The sequence below is a fragment of the Felis catus genome, chromosome D1 (assembly GCF_018350175.1).
Source record: "Felis catus isolate Fca126 chromosome D1, F.catus_Fca126_mat1.0, whole genome shotgun sequence".
Lineage (NCBI taxonomy): Eukaryota > Metazoa > Chordata > Mammalia > Carnivora > Felidae > Felis > Felis catus.
The window spans coordinates 56,689,604-56,714,823 of record NC_058377.1 but is presented as its reverse complement, the minus strand read 5'-3'; the positions used below and the strand labels follow the sequence as shown (position 1 = coordinate 56,714,823).

Here is a 25,220-nt window from a genome sequence, read left to right as displayed (position 1 = left end):
AGGAGAGGAGGTAGCCAATCAGTGGGCTGGAGAGACAAGGTGCCGACCAGAGTCTGAGGAGAGGCAGCACTTCCGGCGGCTTGCGGGTGGTGAGGGGACCGGAGTGGGGACAGGGCAGGTGAGGAAGATCAGGCCTGAAGGCCTCAGTGAAGCAGGAGCCAAGGTGTCTGCCCTCCAAGGAGAGGGCCAAGTGGAGCAGGCCTCCAGGCAGGAAGCTGGGAGGCGTGGCCGTGGAAAGTGGAAGGGAGACCAAGGTGAGAGCCATAAATCTGTGTTGGCTCCTTTCATATGGTGGAGGGATTGGGGATGGCTTCGGGGAACGTCTGTATCAAGTAAATAAGAATTTATACCTGACCTGCTTCTCATTCTGCTGGATCCTTGGCTCCAGTCTTGAAAGGATGCGCAGCTTCAGGATCCTCCCTGACCCCCCATCCTGCGACTCCCACCCCTCCACCAAGCCTTCCTACCGGTCAGTGGGAATAACAGCGATCATTATCAGCTTACCGGCACTTCCTGATGTTCGTAAGAGGGGGAATCTTGGACCCACCATTGTCAATTGCATTCCCCCCGGGACCATGAACTCCTTGTTGGATTTCTTCCCTGTCTTCAGCAGCACGGGGGCGCGGGTCACACCCAATAGGTGCCTAATACCTTTAAAGCGAAGCAAAGGGGAGAACTTTATTTGACCGCCTCTGCTGCCCCCTGCTGTCTGATATGGGTTGGTGCAGAACAATGGTTCTAAGTGCTAACGCTACAGCTCTGATTCTCCAATTTGTGGGTCTCCAGACACTGTTTCACGCCTAAAAATTATCGGGGACGCCACAGAACTTTTGCTTATATGGTTTATATTGGCCTTTACAGTGTTATAAATTAAAACAGACTCTTAAAAATGTTCATGTAATTAATTTAAAATAACAACCTTCCTACGTTTAAACATCTTTATGAAAAATGTCTTTTCCTAAAGAAAAAAACGAGGGTGAAGAGTGGCATTGTTTCACAGATTTACAAGTTTCTTAATGCCTGGCTTAACAAAAGACAGCTGGATTCTCCTATCTGTTTCTGCATTCGATCAAGCACAATATGCTGTTTTGTTTGAAGCTGACAAAGAAAATGGAGGCTTATGCTGATACGTAGTTAGAAAAGAAGGGGTATTTTAATGGCCTTTTCAAATAATTGCGGACACAGCAACAGTCAGTTGCTATTAGAATCTGAAATCACATCAGTGAAATTTTCTTACTCAGTTCCATTAACGTCCACTGGTCTCCTTTGCACTGTTAAATACATCTCTTACCCATGCCTGATTTTGTAACAGCATGCAGTGGCCATTAGGGAAAAAATTAATTCGCCAAGTTACCTTTCAAATGCTGATAAATTTTGGCACACACTAGCTAAAAAAATCGAATTCACTAATATCACTACTGATCTCATCCGAGAAATCTTTCAGTATTGAGAAGCTGTCAAGCTTACAGTGGTGAACACGAGTCTTCCAAAATTCTAATTTTCACTTGAAAGCTTGAATTTTTATCCTTAGCCACAAACTATGTCAGTCTACCCTGAAATGACAGGCTCATTTCTTCAGTTTTGAGAAAATGCCTGCCAGATATTCAAGTCTGCATAACCATAATTTGCCTGTCAATTTTTCTTTCGAGTAAAAATAGCGTTCCATGAAAAAAGTGGCTAGGGTAGCTCACAGTTCAAGCAGTTGCACAAATGCTTTTCCTGGAGGCAACCACGATGCTTCTGTCTACAGCAGAAGTGCTTCAGGATACTTTCCGTTTCATCACAAGGAATATTAAAAAGGTGTGTATTCAAGGGTCAATAAAGAATGAATTGAATACGTTTTCTTGTTTCATCAATAAGATAATTTTATTGCTTTCTTGAGTGATATTGGCAGTGTTTTCCTGCGAGGGCATGGCAGCAAAGAATATGATTATTTCTAGGACAGTTTGGAGCTCCAATTGGTATGGAGGCACCAGTGGCTGCATCATCTGTGAAACATCACCCCAGTGGAAAAGGCAAGGGATGCTTAGTATCGTTATGCAAAGAGTTTGGACCTAAAAGGGTCTAGTGTCTGCTCTGGAATGTGTATTTTGAATTTAAAAAAAAAATTTTTTTTAACGTTTATTTACTTTTGAGACAGAGAGAGACAGAGCATGAACGGGGGAGGGGCAGAGAGAGGGAGACACAGAATCTGAAACAGGCTCCGGGCTCTGAGCTGTCAGCACAGGGGCCCGATGCGGGGCTCGAACTCACGGACCGCGAGATTGTGACCTGAGCTGAAGTCGGCGCTCAACCGACTGAGCCACCCAGGCGCCCCTGGAATGTGTATTTTGTACTAGGCACTGGTTCGAGCATTTTACTCTTTAAAAAAAAAATTGTGGTAAAATATACATGACATAAAATTTATATTTTCACCATTTTTTAAAGTTTATTTATTTTGAGAGAGAGGGAGAGAGAGAATGCACACAAGTGGGGGAGGAGCAGAGAGAGAGAGAGAGAGAGAGAGAGAGAGAATCCCAAGCAGGCTCTGCACCATCAGTGTGGTGCCCAACGTGGGGCTCAAACTCACAAACCTTGAGATCATGACCTGAGTCCAAATCAAGAGTTGGTCACTCAACTGAGCCACCCATGTGGCCATGTTTTCACCACTGTTTAATTTTTAATTTTTTGTGTTTATTTATTTTTGAGAGAGAGTGAGAGAGAGAGTGAGAGAGAGAGAGAGAGAGAGAGAGAGTGTGTGTGTGTGTGTGTGTGTGTGTGTGTGTGTGAGTGGGGGAGGGGTGGAGACACAGAATGCGAAGCAGGCTCCAGGCTCTGAGCTGGCAGCACAGAGCCCGACACGGGGCTCGAACTCAGGAACCGCGAGATCATGACCTGAGCCGAAGACAGATGCCCAACCGATGGAGCCACCCAGGCGCCATTTTTAGTGTCGAGTTCAGTGGCATAAAGCCCATGCACACTGTCATGCAACCATCAGCACTGCTCATCTCCAGGACTTTTTTCATCTTATGAAACTGAAAGTCACGCCCATTACCCAATAACTTCCTATTCCCTCATCCCCCAGCCCCCCGGCAACCAGCATTCTACTTTCTGTCTTCATGAATTTGTTACCTCATACAAGCGAAACCATACAGACTTATTCACTCAACGTAATGTCTTCAAGGTTCGTCCATGTTGTAGCATGTGCCAGAATTTCCTTCCTTTTTGGAGGCCGGATAATAGTCCGTTGTATGGATATGTCACATATTTTGTTTCTCCATCCATCAATGGGCCCTGGAGTTGCTTCCATCTCTTGGCTGCTATGAAAAGTGCTGCTGTGGACTTGGGCGTGCGGGTATCAATTCTGTTGGGTAGATCCCCATTAGTGGAATTGCTGGGTTATACGGCCGCTCTATTTTCAATATGTTTTAATTAAAATTAAAAAAAAATTAAGTGTTAAATACTGTTTGCCACAGTGGCTGCAACATTTTACCTTCCCACCAACAGTGCACCAGGGTTCCAGTGTTTCCACATCCTCTCCAACACTTGTTATTTTTATGTTTTTTGATAACAGCCATCCCAGTGGGTACGAAGTATTATCTTCTTTTTTTTTTTAAGTTTATTTATTTATTTTGAGAGAGAGAGAAAGAGAACTAGCAGGGGAGGGGCAGAGAGAGAGAGAGAGTGGGGGACATAGGATCGGAAGTGGGCTCTGTACAGATAGCAGAGAGCTCGATGTGGGGTGTGAACTCAAAACCCGCGAGATCATGACCTGAGCAAAAGTCAGACACTTAACTGACTGAGCCACCCAGGCGCCCCAGCTTTGTGGTTTCGATTTGCAATTCTCTAATGGTTAGTGATGTTAAGCATCTTTTCATGTGCTTATTGGTCATCTGTTTATCTTCTTTGAAGAAATGTCTACTCCAGTTCTTTGCTTGTTTTTGAATCAGGTTGTTTTTGCTTGTTGACAAGCATTTTGCTCTTAAGCCTCATCACAGCCCTAGAGGGTAGACTGTTATGGTTGTCACTTATCGACGTGAGAAAACCAACATGGAGGTTAAGTAGCACGCCCACAGTCACACAGCTAGGAAGGGGTAAATCCGGGGTAAAGATAATCTGGTGTTCTTTTTCACCATGCCTTTCTCTTGTGCGGAGAACGGAAGGGCATCTTTTATCTCCAGGAGCAGCAGGGATGGGGGAAGAAACAGGAGAGTCACTCAGTTGAGGTCCTGTCTCGAGCATCATGCACCTAAGAGGCAATCATGGGTGCCCTTCTTCAGGGTAGAAAATTGGAAATACCCCAACCAGCCAACACCCCAGGAAAGGTGATACTAACTGTGGCTTCCTATAATAACTCAATTCAAGGAAACTTTGCTGAGCACCCAGCCCATGCCAGAACCCACAGACTTCTCTTCTTATTCAGTTTCTGTAACAGAACAAGTTTCAGCATAAAGGGGAATTCAGTGAAAGGATATGGGGGAGTCCCCCAACTTCTAAGGGCAAGGGTAGGGTCACGCCTCTGGATGAGGCAAAAAACAGGGCCATCCAACAGGTCCCAAATGAATATTATGGTCCACCCACCCAAAGAGAAACCGAGTTTTCTATCTCTGTCCTAGTTGCAAAATTCTTGGAAAGAAGGCATTCGGCCTAGAATGACCATGGTCCTCAGTCTTCATCATGGAGGTTGAGAGCAAAGGAATGTGGTATCCGTGTTTGCAAACATGGATGGTGGGGCAGAGGCAATTCTTGGGGGGAAAAAAAGGTGCTTGGCAGACAATCTTCCCAGCTTCTCCCATATTGATCAATACACAAACAGGCCTTTTCAGTCTCAATGATGTTTGTTTGTAATATTTTGAACTTTTGTTTTACTGAGCAATTCTGCATGGATAGCGACGAGAGGATTCACACATTGTGACTTCTAATGTGACTTTTCGTGATGATTTCTCTTACCTTGGTGCACTGGTCAGCTACTGCCATAATGATGCTGCGTAACAAACAACTAAAAATCTTGACGGCTTATAAACAGTATCTCTCTGTCTTGCTCACAGTCTGCAGGTCGGCTGGCGTGGCAGGAAACGCTCTGCTTCAGGCTTTCAGGCTCAGGTCTGTTCCACCTGCCTCTCATTCTGAGCTCAATGGCTGCCCAACTCATGCTTTCTTCACGCAACTGTCAGGGTGCAAGCAGAAACACGTGATGCCTCTTAAGGCCTGGGCTCAGAACAATCACACAGTCTCTTCTGACCACATTCCACTGGCCAAAGCGGGACACAGGACCAAGTCCAAAGCCAACAGACCAAGGAAGTACACTCTACCCTCAGTGGACCATGGCAACGATAGGAGGGAGAATGGAGAACAAAATGGCATAGGTGGAGAGAGAGTGGCGAGGTAGGACTTCGGGCAGGGCTCACCTCCTCACAGAAGGCTTCCTGGGTCAGCGCTCCTCTGGGCTGCCACAGGCCCTTGGGCTTCCCTCTGTCCTCTCATTTACCAGTCACTTCTGTGAACATCAGCTTATGCGTCTGCTTCTACCAGGCCACACACACCCCAGCACCCAGCATGGGGCCTGGTACTCGCAACAATGATTGTTGTTGCCCCCTGTTCTACTGCCCCCTGTGGGCAGCCCAGTCCTCCTTGGCAGGGAGAGCAATTCCTTCACGCAGTCATTGCTTCTTTCCTTTCTTCACTCTTTAAATACATGTATACTGAGCGGTTGCTTTATGCTCAGCATTGTTTTAGTGCTGGGGATACAGCAGTGAAAATCTCTGCCATCATGAAATTTGGTTTCTAGTGGAGGGAGGTAGACAACAAACAAACAAACAAACAAGAACAGGATATTAGTTGAGATACGTGCTGCAGAGAAGGGAAAGAGCGCCACAGACAGAGGAGAACATGGAGTGTCAGCAGGGGAATTACTATTTTAAATGGAGTGGTCAAGAAAGGGGACATCTGAGTGAAAAAAAAAAAAAACCCTGAAGCAGACCACAGGTGCAAAGGCCCTGAGGTGGAGCACACCTAGTACGTTCAAGCCAGGAGGCCAATGTGGCTTGAGTGAAGGGGGTGATGGAGGGGGTGGGGTGGAGGAGGAAGGTAAAAGATGGATCCATGAGGTCACAGAGAGTGGATGGGTGGGCCCAGAGCCCACGGTAAGGAATTGAATTTTTGCTTCCGTCGAAATGGGGAAGCACCTCCGAGTTCAAAGCAGAGGGGTTCAGTATTTGCCTCCGGAGTTAAATAGACCAAGGGGGGGCGGTTTCAAAGCAGGGACAGTGGAATGCAGCAACCAGAGGGGAGGTGGTGGCAGCCCAGGGGAGGGCAACAGCAGGGCGGTGTGAGAGGTGGTCAGATTCCGTAAGTCTTTAGAAGGTGGAGCCACAGGATTTCCTGATGAACTGAATGTAGGTTGTGAGAGAGAGGAGTCAAGGCTGGCCCCGCCTGAGCACCTAGAGGGATGGCAGTGCCCTGATCTGTCACGAGGAAGGTGACAGGAGCGAGAGGTTTTGGGGGGCAGATCAGAATTTGGGATTGGATGTGCTGATTCTCAGCTGTCTCTCAGACATCCGAGCAGACATGGCGGGCCGACAGTTGGGTGTCCGAATCTGGGGTCTGAGAGAGGTCCAGAAACGTGGGCGTTGGGGCACAGGGACGGTGTTTAAAGTCTCGTGCTTGGATGAGACCAGTAAAGAAATGGTTGCTGAAGAAGACAAGACCGGGACCGAGCCTCAGCCTCCTGCATCCGGGGAAGAGGAGGACTGGGCAAGAGAGACAGAGGGGGAGTCCCGGAGAAGAGCAAGCCAAAACCCAGGGGTAGGGTGGGGCTAAGGAACCACAGGAGGCTGGACCTGGGGGCAGAGATCAGCCTCGATCCTCTGAGGGGTCCTGATGTAAAAGAAGGGAAGACAAGGGACAGAGAGGGAAACTGAGGTTTTCGTGACATAGAGCACGTGAGACGTGTATACCCAAGGGAAGAAGAGAGGACAGAAGAGCTGAAGGCTTCGGAGAGAGCAGACTGCCGGGGGGGGGGGGGGGGCACACCGGAGGAGGGGCTGGCTTGAGCTTGAGGACTTGTATTACCCACAAGATGTGGAGGGAGCCTGAGGTGGGGCGCTCTTTTCCGTTTGCTTTCATTTTCTCAGTGACTCAGGAGGCAAGATCATCAGCTGGGATGGAGGTGGGAAGGGGTCTTGGAGATGGGAGGGCAGAGGAGAAGCTATGCAGCTGTCGCCTAGGAGGGCAGGACCGGAGACCCTGGTATGCTTGCGTGGAAGCCTTCAGGCCCCCCGCCGTCGGCCGACACGCATTCAGCATCAGGCAGCCTGGAGGGCCCAGACCCCTGGCGCTCACACTGAAGCTCCTTTCCTTCCACACCGGTTGGTGGGCCAGGCAGTGCAGTGTGGACGTGCAACTAGGGGGCTTAACAGCATGCCACAGATCAGGGACTGGGAGAAGGAACATGCCTGGCAAATCTCAAGGCTCCAAGACCAGGTTTACATATTTAGGCAAGTTCCCCTGCTTCCAAATTTAAACTGTGGGAGGTGGGGGGGGGGGTGGGTAGCGGGACGTTCAGCAGCATCCCTCTGGGGTGGTCTTACAAGGTCCCCTATGCCACCGACCCTAATGTACCCATAAAGCAGATCCCGTCACTGTCATGTCCTTAGGAATGAGAACCCCATCTCCCTGACAAGAGCTGGTGCTTGGCCGCCCTGCCTGGTTTCATTGTTTCATATTTTTGGGTCTGTTTTTTGGCAGAGGCTGCTTTTCCTAGATTACTTAACATCTGTTAGCTTGCTTCTAAAATAAAAGCGGGCAAGTCTGACTTCGATGTTTTCTCTTCCTCTGCGGTGGCCGTCAGTACAGGCCCGGCTGTCCGGGACCCTGCCCGGTGCTTTTCCACCCTGATGTCATGCCCGCTCGCGGGTGGGCTTTGGTGTCCCGCCTATACCGGTCAAGCCCTTTCCCCTTCCTGGAGCGTCTTCTGCCTCCAGCTTCTGGCCTGGCTCCCGAGGACTCCTTGCCACCCAGGACCCCACTCCTGGGTTCTTGGGGTGCTGGCCTTCGGGTGCGGGCTGGCACACGCTGAGCCTCGTGGTGCTGTGACCAGCTGGCCAGGCCCGTCCAGGGATGTCCCTGCTTCTTACATCCCAGCCGGTCCCAACTCTGTCCTCTTCCTGTCTGTCCCATCAAGGCACCCCGGGAGGCCCTGTGCCAGCCCGGGAGCCAGGGCCATAACCTTGCTCAGGCCGGGAAGAAGGTGCTCACATTTGCTGAATGCTTCTGATGCACGTCAGGCACTGTGCCAGGCATGTGTGGCCGGCACTTCTGCTAACTCCCCAGTATCTGTGCCCTCAGTCTTCCACACTAGTAGCACTCCTGATTTTCACCTGGACGGTGGCCCTTTGGCATCAAAAGCGCCTTTCACGGACTCTCTTGCTGTGGCCCTGGGACTAAAGTTACAGCCAACAGAATGTAAGCAAAATTGCTGCCTAGGACTTCTGGGAAGCACCCTTAAAGGGAGTGCCATGCACTTCTTTGGTCCATCTCTTATCTGCCACCTGGAACATGTAATGTGATGGCTAGGGCTCTAGCTGCCATCTTGGTCTTTGAAGACAAGGGCCACACCCTAGGGTCGGAGGAGCCATGAGCTAGAAGCAGCCTGAATGCCCAAGGACTTAAAGCAGAGCCCCCCCCCCCCACCACCCCTGGACCATCGATTTCCAACCGTGCAACTGGGAGAGAAACAAAGTCTCATTTAAGCCAGAACAACTCTGGGGATTTGTTACTCATCGCTGAACCTAATCCTGCAGTGATGCCTTCCTTCTGCTGACTCACCTCATTTTCACTCTCACGAGAGCCCTGTCAAGCGGGTGTTACCCCCCTCATTGTAGAGAAGAGAAAGGAGGTTTAGGGATCTTATTTGGGCAAGTGGCCTGGGGCCCCCCGGCCAGTCCTGAAGTGAAGTGCTGAAGTGAAGTGAAGTGAAGTGAAGTGAAGTGAAGACTGAAGTGAAGTGAAGTGCTCGCTCTGACTCCTGGCCCTGCTTTCGCCAGCAGCCCTCGGGGCCACATCCGGGCTGACCCACCCGGGTGCCCTGATACCGCCTGGTCTTCCCAAGAGTCCTTCATACAGGGCCTAGAGGCATCTAATGACATGGGTGACACTAGATGACAACTGCTTCCGGGGCAGCTTTACCACTGGCAGCCCCACATCCCTCAGCGGTGGGCACACCCGGACCGGTGGTCACCACAGACCCGTGGCCGAGCCAGGACCCGTCGCTGCCCTGGGGACATCCAGACACTGAGCCGTTGCGACCTGCCAAATTTCCCGGGATTTGTTTCCTCCCTTCCTGGAGCCCTGGGAGCTTTCTGAGCCGGGGCCTTGGCTGCCAGCCCCTGGGGTCTGGTGAAAGGCTGGAGCAGGGCTAAGAGATGAAGGAAATGAGGCCCGTCAACGCTGGCAAGAAGTGATAGCCCAAATTGCGTCTTGGCCTGACCTTGCCCTGGCCTCACAAGTCAGGGCCTCCCACTCCTGTCTTGACCCTCCTGTCTCCCCTGACTCTCTGAACATCCTACGACCCCAAGAAATCGCAGAGTCCTCGCTTGCTGGGGCCGGAGCAATCAGGCTCAGGCTGACCTAAGGGTGCCCACCCACCCCTGCCCCCACCCAGGTACCTGTCAGACATGGTGAGCTCCGAATCAGTACAGGACAAGGGGCTCCATACTCAGGGGGACTTGGGTCAAACCCTGGCTCTCCTGCTTGCTACCCACGCGAGCTTGGCCAGGGATTTCACCCTCGGAGCCTCAGTTTTCCCATCTGACAAATAGGGAGAACGGTACCTACCACGTAAGACTGTAGCAGGATTAATGTGACAACGCACCATGAAGCCTGGCACAGGGCCTGGCACACAGGTAACACTCAGCGAAGGTTGTCATCGCTGCTGTCCTTGCATCACCCCTCGTTTGTGTCAGGCAGCCTTTGTGCTGGACCCAGTGATAAACTCGGAACACAGTGGCCCAGGGACCCAGGGACCCAGTGATAAACTCGAAGAACAGGGGTTCTTCAAGGAACTCACAATCCGATGAAGAAACATGGCAACAGACAGCTTTCAAAAGTAAAAAAAAAAAACGTTCTAATGGAGGAGAGAACAAGATACAGTGGGAGCACCAGGGAGATACAGTGGGAGCACTCAGGGCGCTCCATGGGGCCATCAGGGAGGTCATCCCGGAGCCGGCAGAGCCTGCGTGGAGGCTTGCCGAGGAGCAAGTTTTTACCAGGCAAATCCAGGTGATGAAGGAGCAGCTCTCTGTCCGCGGTTCTCTAGTCCTGTGATAGGGTGGGGGTGGGAACGAGGCTGGTCCTGTGGCCGGTGTCTAACCAGGGCTCCAAAAGCTGTGGACGAGAGGGTCCCGGTACCCAGATTCCTCACTGGAGGGTCAGCCCACCCTGCAGGACCAGCAGAGGGTGTGTCCTGCCAGCCTCTGGCCCCCACCCACCCACAAGAGAGACTTGTCATTCCGCTCTGCTTCTCTTCTCTCCTCGAAGTCAAGTGAGGAGGGTTTCCGGAGCACTGTTCAGACAGCTTGACACGTGAGCCTTGACTTTGGGAGACACGGGGACCAGAAGTGCTCTCACACACAGTCTCTCACAGCAAGGGGCTGTGCGTGGCGGCAGAGCGGGGAGGGCCGGGGCCCCGCTGGGAACGGCTCGCTGCCTGGGTAGACTGGACAGAGGATGCCTGATTATCCGGGGGACCTGATGGGGGCCTGCCTGTCTGAGCTGGTGTCCCTCTGCCCGAGGACCACTTTGGGGGCGGTGAGGAGATCCCAGCAGAGCGGGGACAGCTGGAAAGCAACAGGGAAGTTGCAAACCAGAACAGGCCCTGCCTCATCAGGGGAAATCCAGGTGAGAGATCCCCAGAGGAGGAGGTTTCCTGAAAAATCTCCGGGAGAATCCCATGAATTAAGATCAACTTGGGACATCCGCCATGGCCAGAGTGTCCCCAGGCTGGGTTACAACCGTATCAGGCAAGGAGGGCCTTTTCTGCCCTCTTTCCTGCTCTGCACTCCACTCTGGAGGGGCCGCAGCCAGCAGCCAGTGATGGTCATGGAGGGAGAGCAGCGCCCTCTTCAGGTTTCCGTCTTCTGAGGCAGGACAAGCTTGAAAGAAGGGTCTCATTCTAGACTGGGAAGATTTCAGAGTTTTAATATTACTTTGAGCTGTGTTAAAAAAAAAAAATAGGGGCGCCTGGGTGGCTCAGTCGGTTAAGCGTCCGACTTCAGCTCAGGTCACGATCTCGCGGTCCGTGAGTTCGAGCCCCGCGTCGGGCTCTGGGCTGACGGCTCGGAGCCTGGAGCCTGCTTCCGATTCTGTGTCTCCCTCTCTCTCTCTGCCCCTCCCCCGTTCATGCTCTGTCTCTCTGTCTCAAAAATAAATAAACATTAAAAAAAATTTTTTTAAATAAATAAATAAATAAATGTGTGGATGACGTACATAAAATTAGACAGATTAGTATAAGCAGCCCCCATTACCCATCATTCCACTGCAACGATAATCAGCTCATACCAATCTTGTTTCATTAGTATGAAACTGAGGGCTCCACCCTCAGCCCACTGCCTCTAATGTAATTTTGAATCAAATCTATGAGGAAGAGTAGAACAACTTCCTGCTTGCCTCTGAAAAATGAAACATAAAAAAAGTCAACCTCCTCTACTGTTTGATTAGGGCTCTCAATTTAGGGTGTAAACCTGGAATCAAAGCCGGCAGGACCCATGGAGTCCTTGCAACTGAAGGTGGGGTTCGTATCTGCTTCTTTTGTCATCGTGCCCACTACTCAGGTTGTGGGATCAAGGTAATGCTGGCTTCGTAAGTTTTCCTTCCATTTCTATTTTTTGGATATCGTGCCCACTACTCAGGACAGTGCCAGGCACGTAGTAGGTGCTCAATAAATCACTCTGGAGCCTCTCATTCTATCTGTTCCTCTGTTGCTATTCCAGGCAGTGGCTCTCCTGTGTGCATCAGGTGCACAACAAATGATGTTTTAGTATAAATGTGTGTGGTGAAATATTTGTAATAAAAATCTTTTGTTGTTTATCTGAAATTCACCTTTGACTGGGAGTCCTGTGTTTTAGCTAGCAACCCTAGGTGGGTCTTGCTGTCTCCTTGATCACCTGGGGCTCCTGGAGAAGCATTCTCAAACCAGCTTGCATCAGAATTACCTGGAGAGCTTGTTAAAACAGATTTCTGGGCCTCGCACCCAGAGTTTCTGATTCATAAGTCTGGGGTAGAGTCCAAGAATCAATCTTTCTTTCTTTCTTTCTTTCTTTCTTTCTTTCTTTCTTTCTTTCTTTTCTTTCTTTCTATTTCCTTCCTTCCTTCCTTCCTTCCTTCCTTCCTTCCTTCCTTCCTTCCTTCCTTCCCTCCTTCCTTCCTTTCTGTCTTCCCTTCTTTCTTTCTTTAAACTTTATGCCCAACATGGGGATCAAGAGTCTCATGCTTCACTGACTGAGACATCCAGGCGCCCCAGTTAAAAACTTTCATTTCTAACAAGTTCCAGGGTGATACTGATGCTGTGGTCACATTCTGAAAACCACTGTTCCTGGACTCAGTCCATTACCCTAGAGAAACTCATGAACAGGATACAGTCAAGCACAGTGATCCAAAATGGCCACAAGAGGGCAGAAACGCCCCAGTAGTTTGGCCGCAGGCCCCGCACTGTCTTGGGTCTGAGTTTATACCTTTGCTGAGCATTTGCTCTGGCCTGACCACATCCAGGGCTCTTGCTATGACAAAAACATGGGTCAGACTCAGTGCCTGAGACAGAGGTGTTATAACGGGCAAATACAACTGGTGCTGAGGTGGTGAGAAGCATGGAGTCGAGTGGGGAGGCTCTGGGAGCCCAGAGGAGGCTGGGGGTAGTCAGGCAGGCTTCCTGGAGGAGCTTGTCTCCTGAACCATGAATAGAAGTCACCCAGTTGGGGAGAAGAGGAGAAAGGACATTCTGGGCTTAGGAACCCTGGATGCAAGGGCACACAGGCTGGGAGGTATTTGGTATGTTCAAGGGGGTAGTGCAGGAGCAGGGAAGAGAATGGGTGGGTGAATGCCTAATGAGGCTGGCAGCAGCTTGGCTGGATCCTGAGAGTCTCAGGGAGCTTCTGGAGGGTTTTAACTAGATGCTAGGGGAGGGTGTGGTGGAGGGACCAGAGGCAGGGAAACTAGTGAGGAAGCTGGTGCAAGGGTCTGGGGAAAAGGTGACCAGATGAAGCAAGAATGGCAACAGTCTCTCATTCATTCATTCATTCATTCATTCATTCATTCATTCCACGCATTTATGGAACAACTTCTCTGAGCCGAGCTCTGGGCTGGGTTCTGGGCCTTGGTGGTGCTCAAGACAGATAGCTTCTGGCCTTCTCAGAGCTTAAATTCTAACAGGAGAGGCCACCATCCAACAGCCAATGGCACAGTGAGGCAGCTATGGTCTCTGAGGACAGTACAAGGGATGCTAAGGAAGCCAAACGTACAGGCAGAGGTGAGGGTGGGAGGTATGACCCAGGAGAGTCCCTGACCCAGAGATCACAGATGCTTCATTCAGCCAGACCCTGGCACTTTCCCCACTGCAGTTCAGAGCTAACAATATGGTCTTTGAAGGCTGCTGCCACTGCTGGAGGTCCAGCCTTTCCTGCCCCCGGCCTCCCTTAGCCACACAACCCTGGCCTTTAGCAAGGAAGAAAGAAGGATTATATGCAGGTGCCAGGAGCTGGGCCCACTCCTCGACCAGAGTCAGTCTGGCCTCCAGCTCCAGGCGACTGCCCAGGCAGGCACCTTCTCCGAACATCCGGGGCTCTCTTCCTAAGCATGTGAAGTGTGGGCCAGCTCGAAGTTGAGGAGATGGAGGAGATGACCTTAAGTGCCAAGGAGATGCTCTGTGAGGCTGTCCCGGAGCGTACCGCATTCATCCGCAGAGGTGGGATTGGCCCCATGAGTAGAGTTCGTTAAAATCAAGCTAACTGGAGCATTACTTTCTAGAAAGGTGGCCTTCTTGCTCCTCCGAGAACATGCCGAGTTCATTCTAGCCTTGAGGGCTTTGCACATGCAATTCTTTCTGCTTGCTCTCCTCCACTCTAAGGCCTTCACAGGGTTGGCTTCTGTGGTAGGCAGAATAACGGCCCCCCCAGAGATGTCTGTGTCCTAGTCCTGGATGTGTTCATTCACAAGGTAAAGGAGATTAAATTACGAATATGAAGATGTGAGATGACCCTCGTGGCCCAATGGAATCACAAGAGTCCTTGTAAGAGGGAGGTGGGGAGAGGGGTTCAGAGTCAGAGAAAGAGACGTGATGGTACAACAGGGGTCAGAGGAAGGGGGAGATATGATGATACCTTTGAAGATGGAGGAAGGGGCCACAGGTCAAGCCATGCAGGCGGCTTCCAGAAGCTCCAAAGGGCAAGGAAACAGATTTGCGCCTAGAGGTCCCAGAAGATACACAGCCCCGTGGACGCATTTTAGTCTTCTGACATCTAGAACTGTAAGATAATAAACTTACATTATTTTAAGCCACTACGTTCATAGTAACTTGTTATAGCAGCAACAGGAAACAAATACAGCTTATCATTCGGGTCTCGGGCCACCCCATGTAAAGTAGCTGGCCCTCCACCTCCACCCACCTGTTTTCATTTCTGCATAGGCCTTATCGTGACCCAAAGTTATCATACTTGGTTCTTAGTTTATAGCCTGTCTCCCCCAGCCTGTGCTGTGAGGCTCCTTGAGAGCAAAGGCCTTGTTGTGGTCACATAGTGAACACAGGTGCATAGAGGATTCTCCATAAATATTTGTTCCACAAGAGAAAGAAGGAAGGAATACCAAGAATATGGTCTCTGTCCCATGCACACAGAAGGCAAGGGAAGGGAGAGGCTTTGGTGGGCCGGGGGAGGCCTCCAGGCCATGAGAAAGCAGAATGGAGGGGCAGAGGCGTGGGGGGTGAGGGAGATGGCCACGTGCGTGCCTGTGGGAGCAGATGGCACCTAACACAGACGCTGTGCACGTACGTTCCCATTTATAGGGTTTTCCAGTTTCAAACTCAGCAACTTTTTTTTCTTTTGTCCCTCAGAACAGAAACCCTTGTTCTCACTTCACAGATAGGGCACTGAGGCTCTGGACAGTGATCAGAAGGTGGAGAGACATCCAGGCACCTCTCTTGCAAGGACTCCGTGGGACGTGGGAGGTGCCTGAAGGTTCACCTGCCCCCAGCCTTGCCAGTACCTCCTCGCAGGCTAGTTCTGCTGGCCAGGCCATCTTCCAGCCATTGCCCTGCCGTTCCCTCTTCCCCCGCTGCCTCGCCTCTCTTCTCCTCTCCTCTCCTCTCCTCCCCTCCCCTCCCTGGGCTGGATCTAGGGTGAGGCCAGGGAGGCATTCACTTGGGTGCAAATTAAAAGGGGCATCAAAACCTCAGTAACCAAGAGAAATAACATCTGCAATATTTTAATAACCATTTTTAACGTTTATTTATTTATTTTGAGAGAGAGAGACAGCGTGAGTGGGGGAGGGGCAGAAAGAGACGGAGAGAGAGAGAATCCCAAGCAGGTTCCACTCTGTGAATGCAGAGCCCAAGGCAGGGTTCAAATTCACAAACCGTAAGATCATGACCCGAGTTGAAATCAAGAGTCAGATGCTTAACAGACTGAGCCACCTGGGTGTCCCAATTTTTTTTTTTTTTTGAATCAAAGGTAATGCAAAAAGAAATCCACAATGAGCAAAATACCACAATCTCAACTATATATATATATATATATATATATATATATATATATATATTTATCTTTTGGCTCAGGCTCCAATATGGCTTGACACAGTACTGTTTTACTGATCTTGCCCAGACCGGCTACGTGATGCATGGGGCTCCTTCCTCAAAAATTATTCCGAATCCCAAGATGGCAAGAGCAGGACATTCACCCAAGTGTGGGGCCCTTGGGAGGCCACACAGGTTACACACCCATGAAGTGAGCCTGGATCCTGACTTCATTTAAAATTTTTATATTTTCTTCGTCTTGGGTTTTTCCTTTTGCATTGGTTTTGATTTTTGAAAATATTACTTCTCTTGATTACTGTGGGTTTGAGTGTTGCCATTAATTGTGCACCTGAGGAGAGCACCTCGCTTTCCTCACCCTCTCCACGTCTTCTCTACTTGGCGTTAGCTCCTTATCAACCCCAGGCAGTCTCCTCCAAGAAGTCTTCCCCACCCACCCCTCCACACCCGCAAGGTGTCAGGCACTTTTGGGCTCTGCAGCCCTCTTCCTCCTCCCCTGGTCACACCTCCAAGCATCTCCTGTGAGACCCGTTGCTTAAGAACAGAAAGGGGACTATGTAGGGGTAGTGCCCAAGATTTGGGCAACTCTGAGTTCTGGCCATCAGTGATGCCAGCGTCAGCCTCCTGATGCCCTCAGGTATGGCCCGTTTGCTGCAGTGGACAGAACCCCAGACCCCACGCGGGGAAACCTGGCTTCATTCAAATCCAGGCTCTGTCTTTCCTGGGCTGTTTGAGGCTCAGTTTTCCCATTGCAAAATGGGAATTAAAATACCTACCTCCAGCAGGGTTATGGGACTTAACAAAGAATGCACAGGGTGGGCATCATAAATACTAGTTCCTTTCCTCTGCGCTTGATCTGGGGGCTCAGACTGGTCAGCTGTGCCGCTTCCCGCGCCAGTCCCCAATCTCTGAGCTCTTTCCCGCAAGTCTCTGTCCCAGATTAAGAGACGGATAAACAGGCTCAGAGGGATCAGGGATTTGCCCAGAGTCGCATACAGAGTCAGAGGCTAAGCACAGCCGGGAACCCAGGACCAGATGCTCAGCCCCGGCTCTGCAGGTGCTCAACTCCTCCCCTCCTGCTTCCCGGCCTGGCCTCCGGCAGGCTGGGCTTGAGGGGAACCGCTGAGCCGGCGCGGCATTCGCGGGCCCCTCCCCCGCCTCGCGCCCACACGCACATGCACAGAGCGGAGGGCTCTGGGTGCTTCCATGAAAGGCGTGTTTCCCTCCTGAGTCAGAACAGACAGCTTTGGGGCGTGGCTGGGCTGCAGTCCCAGGGCTCGAGCCTGCGCCGGTCCTCCCTCCCTGCTGGAACCTCTGGGCAGCGGCCTGCACAGCTGCAGCCCCTCAGCCAGGCCTGCAACGATAGGCCCACGTTGCATCAGCGTGGCCTGTCTCTGCGCCGGCCCCCGCCCGCCAGCCAATGGGGCCTGGCCGAGTGTACAGATCCCAGCTCGGACCCACCCCACCCACCACGGAATCAGGGCAGCCTGGTCCTCCCTCCGCATTCTCAGCGAGGGAGGAGGGGGCCCTCTCTGCACAGCATCCAGCATGGCCTTCTTCCTCTGCCCCCAGCCCCACCTGCCAGCTCCACCCTGATTCTCCTTCCTGGCGGTGGCAGAGATGCCCCCTCCGCCTGGACTGGGCCTGATTCTCCCCAGCCTGTTTTTCTCACGCTCTGTATCTGGTCTCACCCACACCTTCCAGCCCACCGTGTCCCTTACTCCACTGTGCTCCCAAGTCGTCCTCTCCGGCCTGGGTGCCAGGCTAAGGGATGCTGCCTCCTCCTGGATGTCTCCAAGCTACAGACAACCACCTTCCCTCCCAGGGTCCATCTCAGGAAGAGGACAAAGTGCCATCACCCAGGCCCGACATCCCAGAGTCCTCCTTCCCCCTGTTCCTGGGCCCTTCATGCTCAGTCCACCCCTAGGACCTCTCTAGCCCCATGGTTCCTGCCTGGGCCCAGGCGCTAGCATCTTGCTCTGGGTTATTGTGACAGTCTCCTCTCTGGCTTCTATCACTCTCCACTCAGCAGGTAGAGAACTACTTGAAAAACACCAATGTGACCTTGTCCGTTCCCTGCTAAATTGTCATCAGGGAGAAGCTCCAAGCTTCCCAGCCCCCAGAGCTCCTGGGAGACCCCTGGCTGGCCATCCTCTGCAGCTTTACCCACACATACTCCTACCCCCTCATGTGGTGACCTTTGTTGGGACCCTCCCTGCCTGCCCTGGCGGCTTCCCATGAAATGCTGTCAGGACCTAACTCATTTTAGCCTGAGGCCTAAAGCCAGCAGGCTTGTGGTAGTGGAAAATGACAGGCCTGGCCAGATGCGATCGAGCCCCAGCCTCCCAACCTCCCCAGAGCTGCAGTGAGGGCCTCTGAGCCCCGGGCCCCATTGGCTTGCCCTTCCCTACCCCCCACTCAGACAAAGGTCCTTCAGGCCTGGCTTGACCTCCCACTGGATGTTCTTTTCCCATTCACTTCATTGATTTTTAAAAACTGATTATAAAAGTAATATATGCTATTGAAAAATTTCAGAGAAGCAGAGAGGAGAAAATAGAAATAACACGAATTTCTATCTCCAAAGATAAATAGTATTAAACCACTTAAGAGTATTTCCTTCTGGCCTTTTTCCATGAATATTATACACATTTCTCTATGTCTGTTATTAGTACATATTCATTGAAAAAATAAAACAATTTCAGGGGCACCTGGCTGGCTCAGTTGGTAGAGCAGATGACTCTTGATCTCGGGTCGTGAGTTTGGCCCCACGCTGGATATAGAAATTACTTAAAAAAATAAAATCTTTAAAAATAAAGAATAAAAAATAAATAAAACAACTTCAAACAGCAGACATGTTTTAAAAATTAAGTGGAAAATCATCTAATAACAAGAGTGGGCTTTTTGGTGAGGTATGAACATACTTCCATTCATCTGTGCCTCTGCACATAGCATTTTCATAGACATGCTGTTTTATAAGCTGCTCTATTTGAAAAAAAATTTTTTTAATGCTTATTTATTTTTGAGAGACAGAGACAGAGTGTGAGCAGGCAAGGGGCAGAGAGAGAGACACAGAATCAGAAACAGGCTCCAGGCTCTGAGCTGTCAACACAGAGCCCAATGCGGGGCGCAAACTCACAAACCACGAGATCATGACCTGAGCTGAAGTCAGACGCTTAACCAACTGAGCCACCCAGGTACCCTTATAAACTGCTCTATTTTTTATTCACCAATCCATTGAGCTGTCTTTCACTGAGGACTGAAACAACTTCCTCCTTTATGATGGCTGCCCATGGTCCCTCCCTTACTGACATTCTCCAATTTTCAGCCCTTACAAACGAGGCTGTAATGACCATCCTTGTACCTGTACCTATGCTCATATTTTCAAAAATAATTTCCTTCAGCTAAATTAAAAAAAAAACTGATCTTTTTTTTTCAAAAAGAACACAAATAACTTAAAATTTTAAAAATGTGTGAATACGGAATGCATTCATATACAGTTGACCCTAAAACAACACAGGGATTAGGGGTGCTGACCCCCCCACCCCCACAGAGTCCCGAAATCCACATATAACTTTTGACTTCCTCGGAACTTAACTGTTAATAGTCTCCTGTTGACCAAGAGCCTTACTGATAACATAAAGTCAATTAACACATATTTGTATGATATATGTATTATATACTGTATCCTTACAGTAAAGTAAGCTAAAGTAAAGAAAATGTTTTTAAGAACATCATAAAGAAGAAAAAATACACTTACAGTATTGTACCGTATTTATCAAAAAATGTCTGCATATAAGTGCACCCACGCAGTTCAAACCCACGTCATTCTGGGTCAGCTGTAGTCCCAAAATAAGTCTCACCCCTCCCCCTTTCTCCTGTCCCTCCAGTCCTTCCCCTGAATGGAAGGAATGTTACCTTCCTTCCTCACCCACCTGCAGGGATGGTCTGTGTGTGCATCTAACAGCAGTGGACCGTCACATTATCCGTCACTTTGCCCTTCCATATCAGTATCAGGACCTAAAGAACTTCCTACTTTTTGTTTTTTCCAGCTTCTTGGTATTCCTACTCCCTACCAATAGATAGGTTGTTTCCAATTTTTGCTATTACAAACAATGTTGCAGGGAATTAGTAACAGGTCTTTAAAGCTCTCAATGCAAACTGCCTTCTAGAAAGGGTGTGCCTCTCTCTCTCTCTCTCAAAAATTAATAAATATTAAAACAATTTAGAAAGGGTGTGCCAATTTCTCCTCCTGCAAGAACACTTCTTCCTGTTTAAAATGAAATCCCTCAGAGCCTTCTAGATCCTACTCATATCCCCATGTTACAGATGAGGAAAGTGAGGCACAGAGAGGTGACTTTCCAAGATCACTCAATGAGAGGTAGCACCCAGACTTCCTAACAACTCCCAGGTTGGGCTCCTGCCCCTCTACGGGCTGCCGTCCTCTGCCTGGGCCTCCCCGGGCAAGCCGCCATGCCACTCACAACGCTTTGCTATCCTCTTGTGTGTGTGCAAGGCCAGGTGTGAGTGAAACCAACAGGATGGCCCTCAGAGGACACAGCAGGAGTGGCCTGGAAGGACTGGACCAGGCCGAGAAGAGGCAAGCAGAGTGTGGAGTGGAGAGCCCAATGTCATTCGGAGTTCTCAGAGTGCTCGCCACGTCCTTGTTTCATCTGTGCTTCTCATTATCTTCGAGATTATCATTGCCAGTTTACAGAGGGGGCTCTAGATCACGGGCACAAGGCTAAAACGTAGCAGAGCTGGGATAGGATCCAAGCCAGGGCTTCCTGTATTCATAACACAGAGGAGGCTGCACTGGGCTGAAGTAGATGAGGGCTGGGGTGTGGTTGGGTGGTCAGGATTCAGGGGTCCCTTTTCCGAGTGTCAGAGATGGGAAGACAGGGCGGTCAGCCCTGTGGGTGAGGTGGGCATCACTACCATTACAGCTGCTGGTGTCACCTAGAGGAGGGGAAGAGAGCTGGGAGCTGGGTGAGGGGTGAGGGAGACGGTGGGGGTGGGGAAAGGGCCAGGCAGTATTTAACAAGCCTCTACCACCCTACCAGCCCCCCAGCCTTGCAGGCAGCTGGAGCTATTTCCATGGGGCTGCCAGAGGAGGCCTCGGAGGGAGAGGCTGGGGGAAAAGAGGGACCTACCGATCCACTCAAAATAAAATGTGCTCCCCCACTCCTAAAGCTGAGCTTTCTTAAGAGCGTCCTCCCTTGCTCTGGCCCTGAAAAGGCAGAGCATCTCTGCCCAGGGGCACCAAGGACCTACCTGTCTTTGCAAACTGGCACTCCTGATGCAAGGTGACGAGGGCAAAGAAGGGGCTTGGACTTTCTCCAGGGACCAGTGGGAGCCACGGAAGAGCTGGTACAATGGACGGAGCCCCCGGCTGGGGTCAGGAGCTCTGTGCCTGTGTTTGTCAACTGGCAGGGAGTAGGGTGGCAAGAAGAAGTCGCACCCTGTCATTTGACAAACGGAAACTGAAACTCAGAGACTAAGAAGTAACTTCGCCAAGGCGTGAAGGGGTGGAGAGATGAGAGTAGAATCCCAGACTTCCTGGCTGTGCCCTTTCGCCCGTGCCTGTACACAGGTTCCTATTAGGCATGTGTGCCATGTGTGGTGCATCCGTGTTGCTGGAGAATATGCAGACACGTGCGCATGGGTGCTACGGCTGTACGCGGATCGCGCGAAGGGGCCGCAGCGGGCGGATGGCCACACGTGCATCCGCGGTGTCGTGTCGGTGGGCGTGTTGTGTCTCCTGGGTGTTGTGTCAGGCATGTGAGCGAGGGCATTGGACTTCCCGTGTGACTTCCCTCCACGCCAGGACGGCGGAGGGGTGGGGGGTGGGGCAGGCCTGCTTTGGGAGGAGGAGGGGAGAGATCCCATGCCCGCCCTCCTCACCCCCACACGGGCCTCCCACCCTTCGACGTGGCAGCTAGCAGGAACGCCCTTTGAGTCGCAAGGCCCCACACTCCACCGAGAGAACCCGAGATTGCAGAAATTGCGTTTCCCTGACTCATGCTTTGGGCTGCGAGCATATTCTTGGCTCCTGGACAGCCTCTCAAAGAACTGCCTGTGGTGGCCCTGGCCCTCTGAGGGGAAGGGCCCACAACGGATTGGTTTCCAGAGGCTTCTTTGGCTCCAGTTTTATCCCATGTAAAAAGGAAAAAAGCATTACACTTCCTTCCAGTTAACGTCCTATAATTAAGAGTGAGATACCAGTTAGGTGCCCAGCGAGGCCAGCCGTAGCAAAGTGCCCCATAAACGTCATTTTTCTGTCCTCCCCTTTCCCTACCTTCCCTTGGACAAACAGACTTAGTTTAAGTCTCAGGGCTGAATGCAACTCATTGTATGCTCCAACATACTCCGCTTAGCCTCCCTGAGTCTCAGTTTCCTCAGTTTTAAGATGGTGACATTCCTACTTACCCTGAAACAGTTAAATATGATATGAGTATGGTGAACACTTAAATAATCTTTTATTTTTTGTCCTAGGATTCTGTGGGGGCAAGGACGTGTGAATTTAGCCACTGGGGCCAGAGCAAGCTGCTCCTGTAACCCCTGGTGAACCGGGGCCTGCCCATCTGGCTGGGTCAATTAGAAGCTGGTTTGGGGGAAGGAGGACTCAGGGGTCCAATGTCTGGGCTCTGGCCCAGCTCGATCTCAGACATGCTGTGTGATCTTGGGGCAAATTTCTACCCTTCCCTGGGATGGGATAGATGTGGGGGGCAGGAACAGCTCCTGCAGGCAGCCAAAAGCACTGAAGGAATCCAGACCTGAAATGCTGGAGAGTCTCTCTGCAATGCAAGAGTGTTTCCTCCCTCCAAAAAAGAGTGCTTTTTCCAGAAAGTGCAGCCCGGGAGTGTGGGGGAAGGGCCACAGCCAGGCCTGGGCTAGGCTCAGAGCTAAGAATAATGTGGCAAAGTCTCTCAACATTTTTTTTTGCTGATCTTGGAAATTTAAAGGAGCCGTTGTCTTTCTTCACGGAGGCGGTGCTTGGAGCTCCAAGGACTCAGGCAGCCACCTCTCATCACTCACTCACTGACTGTGCTTACCAAGTTCCTCTTCTGGGCATGCGCTATGCTGGGTACCGGGAACCCTGAGTAGGAGGCCGGGGTCTCTAGTGACACTGAGTGACAATACAGGGTGATGATGACACATCAATCCTGCCATAGAGGAGGCTTCTGACCCAGTTTGAGCTACAGTAGCGATCTGGTAAGACTGCCAGAGGGTCCCTTTTCCTTAGGCATCAGGAGATTCTCTCTCTGTGAATGGGGGTATTAGTCCTTTCTACTCTGACCTTCTAGGATTCTAGGTTTATCTAAGGGCAGGAGCCTCGGCTTACTCTTCCCCCTCAGGGCAGTCACTAAGAGTCACAGCATTCAGCTTACCCCTAAAAGTGTTGGCGAGGCCTCAGAGAGCTAAGAGATGGAACAGTGAGGAAGAAAGGGAATCTGTTCGATTTTGACAATCTAGACCTACTGGAAACCAAGACCAACCTTTCATTTATTCCACCAGCTTTGATGGACTCTTAGTGCATGGGCTGATTGCCATCTGAGGACCAAGCTGGGCGTGGGGGTGGGGTGGAGGGCAGGGTATGGCCTGTGACCCAGGCAGTTTCCTTGGATAGCAAAGACTTATCCTTAAAAGCAATACACAATTAAGGCAGGAAAGCACGTGAGAACCATGACAGCCACTCCAAGGAAACGGACACCACTCTATAGAGGAGCAATTTTGTTAATGATCAGACCTATCCTAAGAAAGAACACTGAGCTGCCTCTGTGGGACTCCCTGTTCCTGGAGGTGCTGTGTGCTTGCCTTTGGGATACTGTTGAGAGGCTTCTGCCTGGGGCTGTGCCCAGGAATCCACGACCTCTGAGATGCCTTGCAGCCCAGAGCCCCTGCTTCTTTTCTTCTAAGATTCTCTGACTATGAGATTTAACACTCTAAGATTCCTTAGATGGATTCAAAGATTCCATGGGGGTTCAAGTAAGATATCACCTTCTATGATGGTCACTTCAGGATTCAAGTTCTCTCCAATTCTGACCCTGATTCAAAGAGTCTGAACCTCTTCTAATCTAAGATTTCTCACAGTCTGTGTAATCAGACTTTGAGCAGCAGCCCCTAACCCAGACTTCCAGGTTAGTCACCAGCAGCAGACTGGGGTGGCCAGAAAGGGCCCTCCCCCCACCCCTCTGCCAGGGACCCAGATGATTCATCCACTGGGTGCTGGGATTCATTTGTTCCCCACGATCCAAGGATGCACCAGGAAGAAAGAAGATACTCAGGATAGTTTATTGATTGAATGAATGAATGAGTGAGCGAATGAAGGGTCTCTCTACCCTGTCCCTTCCTCTCCACATTGTGCCCATTTGTTATCTATCACTTCACTATTGCGGGAGGTATGGGCATGTCCTAAATAATCTGCTGCCTTCTTGAGTTCCCTGCTAACCTGCATGTTTCCTTCTCATCGTGTACATCCTTGAGGGCAGGGACTTTGTCCTTTTCTCAGCTGTATCTGTAGCACCTAGAAGAGAATTGAATATCCAGCTTAGCTCAGAGCTCAAGGGACTATCAGTTGTGGGAGGGTGGGGTGAGAGGGGTTGATAGACCTGGAGCCATGGGAGGAAACCCGGACAGGGAGGGGGCAGGGATAACCAAGGAGAGAGGGAGCCAGACTTACAGATGGGAAGGAAGCAACGAATGACAGCACCACATTTCACAGCCAAAGAAGGAACTGTGGCCTAGAAAAAGAAAGTAACTTGCTTAGGGTCACACAACAGATTACTTAGTGGACAGTCAGGGTTTCTCCTTCCTGCGCACCCCTCCAGACCCGGCCAAACCACGACGTTCCCCCGGAGTCCCCGCCTCTATCACTTCAAGACTTTCCAGGGTGAGGGTCCCCTATTGGGCCCCTCAGGACCCCTCTTCCCCTCAGGGCAGTCACTAAGGTCGAGCTCCGGTGATCAGGAGAAGCTGCGGATGGAGAAAGATGCTGCTTCTCAGTTTCTGACCGCCTCCCCTGAGACAAAGCAGAGGGGTCCTGACTGAGGAGGGGGCGTGTCGGAGAACCCAATTAAGTTTCAGCTCTAAAACGGGGGAACGGATCCCCTTGGGGCAGAGACCTTGCAAGGGAAAGGGCTGCTGGAAGGAAGTGCGATCCGGGGTAAGATTGTGGGGATTGGGGATGCTCCTCTCTGGGGAGCTGGACCCTGAAACTCAGTGTCCCCTCCAGCTCAGTGATTCGAACTACCCCCCTCCCCGCCCCCCGCCCGCTCCCCACCTCCAGAACCGGAAAAGTCCGGAGTCTCCGCAGTGTCCACGCGCAGCGCAGGTCGTTCGGTCAGGTGCCCGGCCTCTCTGCTGGGGGTTCCCAGCGCCCCCCCCCCCATTGGGGGGCAGTAGGACCCAGGGGCCGGGTGAGAGCGCGCAGGGGGAGGGGCGGCAGCCA

General features: G+C 51.1%; 1 long non-coding RNA gene across 3 annotated transcripts; it reads right to left on the bottom strand.

The window, feature by feature from the left end:
- Positions 1–3,821: 3,821 nt before the first annotated feature.
- LOC102900816 lies at positions 3,822–25,208 on the bottom strand. Of its 3 annotated transcripts, XR_006586292.1 has the most exons (7): positions 25,053–25,208; positions 24,453–24,513; positions 24,222–24,296; positions 21,044–21,231; positions 19,705–20,728; positions 14,349–14,492; positions 3,822–5,146 (listed from the first exon to the last, which is right to left on the bottom strand). It is a non-coding gene; the product is annotated as an uncharacterized LOC102900816 (long non-coding RNA). The 3 variants fall into 3 exon arrangements; XR_006586291.1 differs by lacking the exons at positions 3,822–5,146; positions 19,705–20,728 and having other exon boundaries at positions 13,252–14,492; positions 25,053–25,204; XR_002736216.2 differs by lacking the exons at positions 3,822–5,146; positions 14,349–14,492; positions 19,705–20,728; positions 21,044–21,231 and having other exon boundaries at positions 24,043–24,296; positions 25,053–25,201.
- Positions 25,209–25,220: the final 12 nt, after the last annotated feature.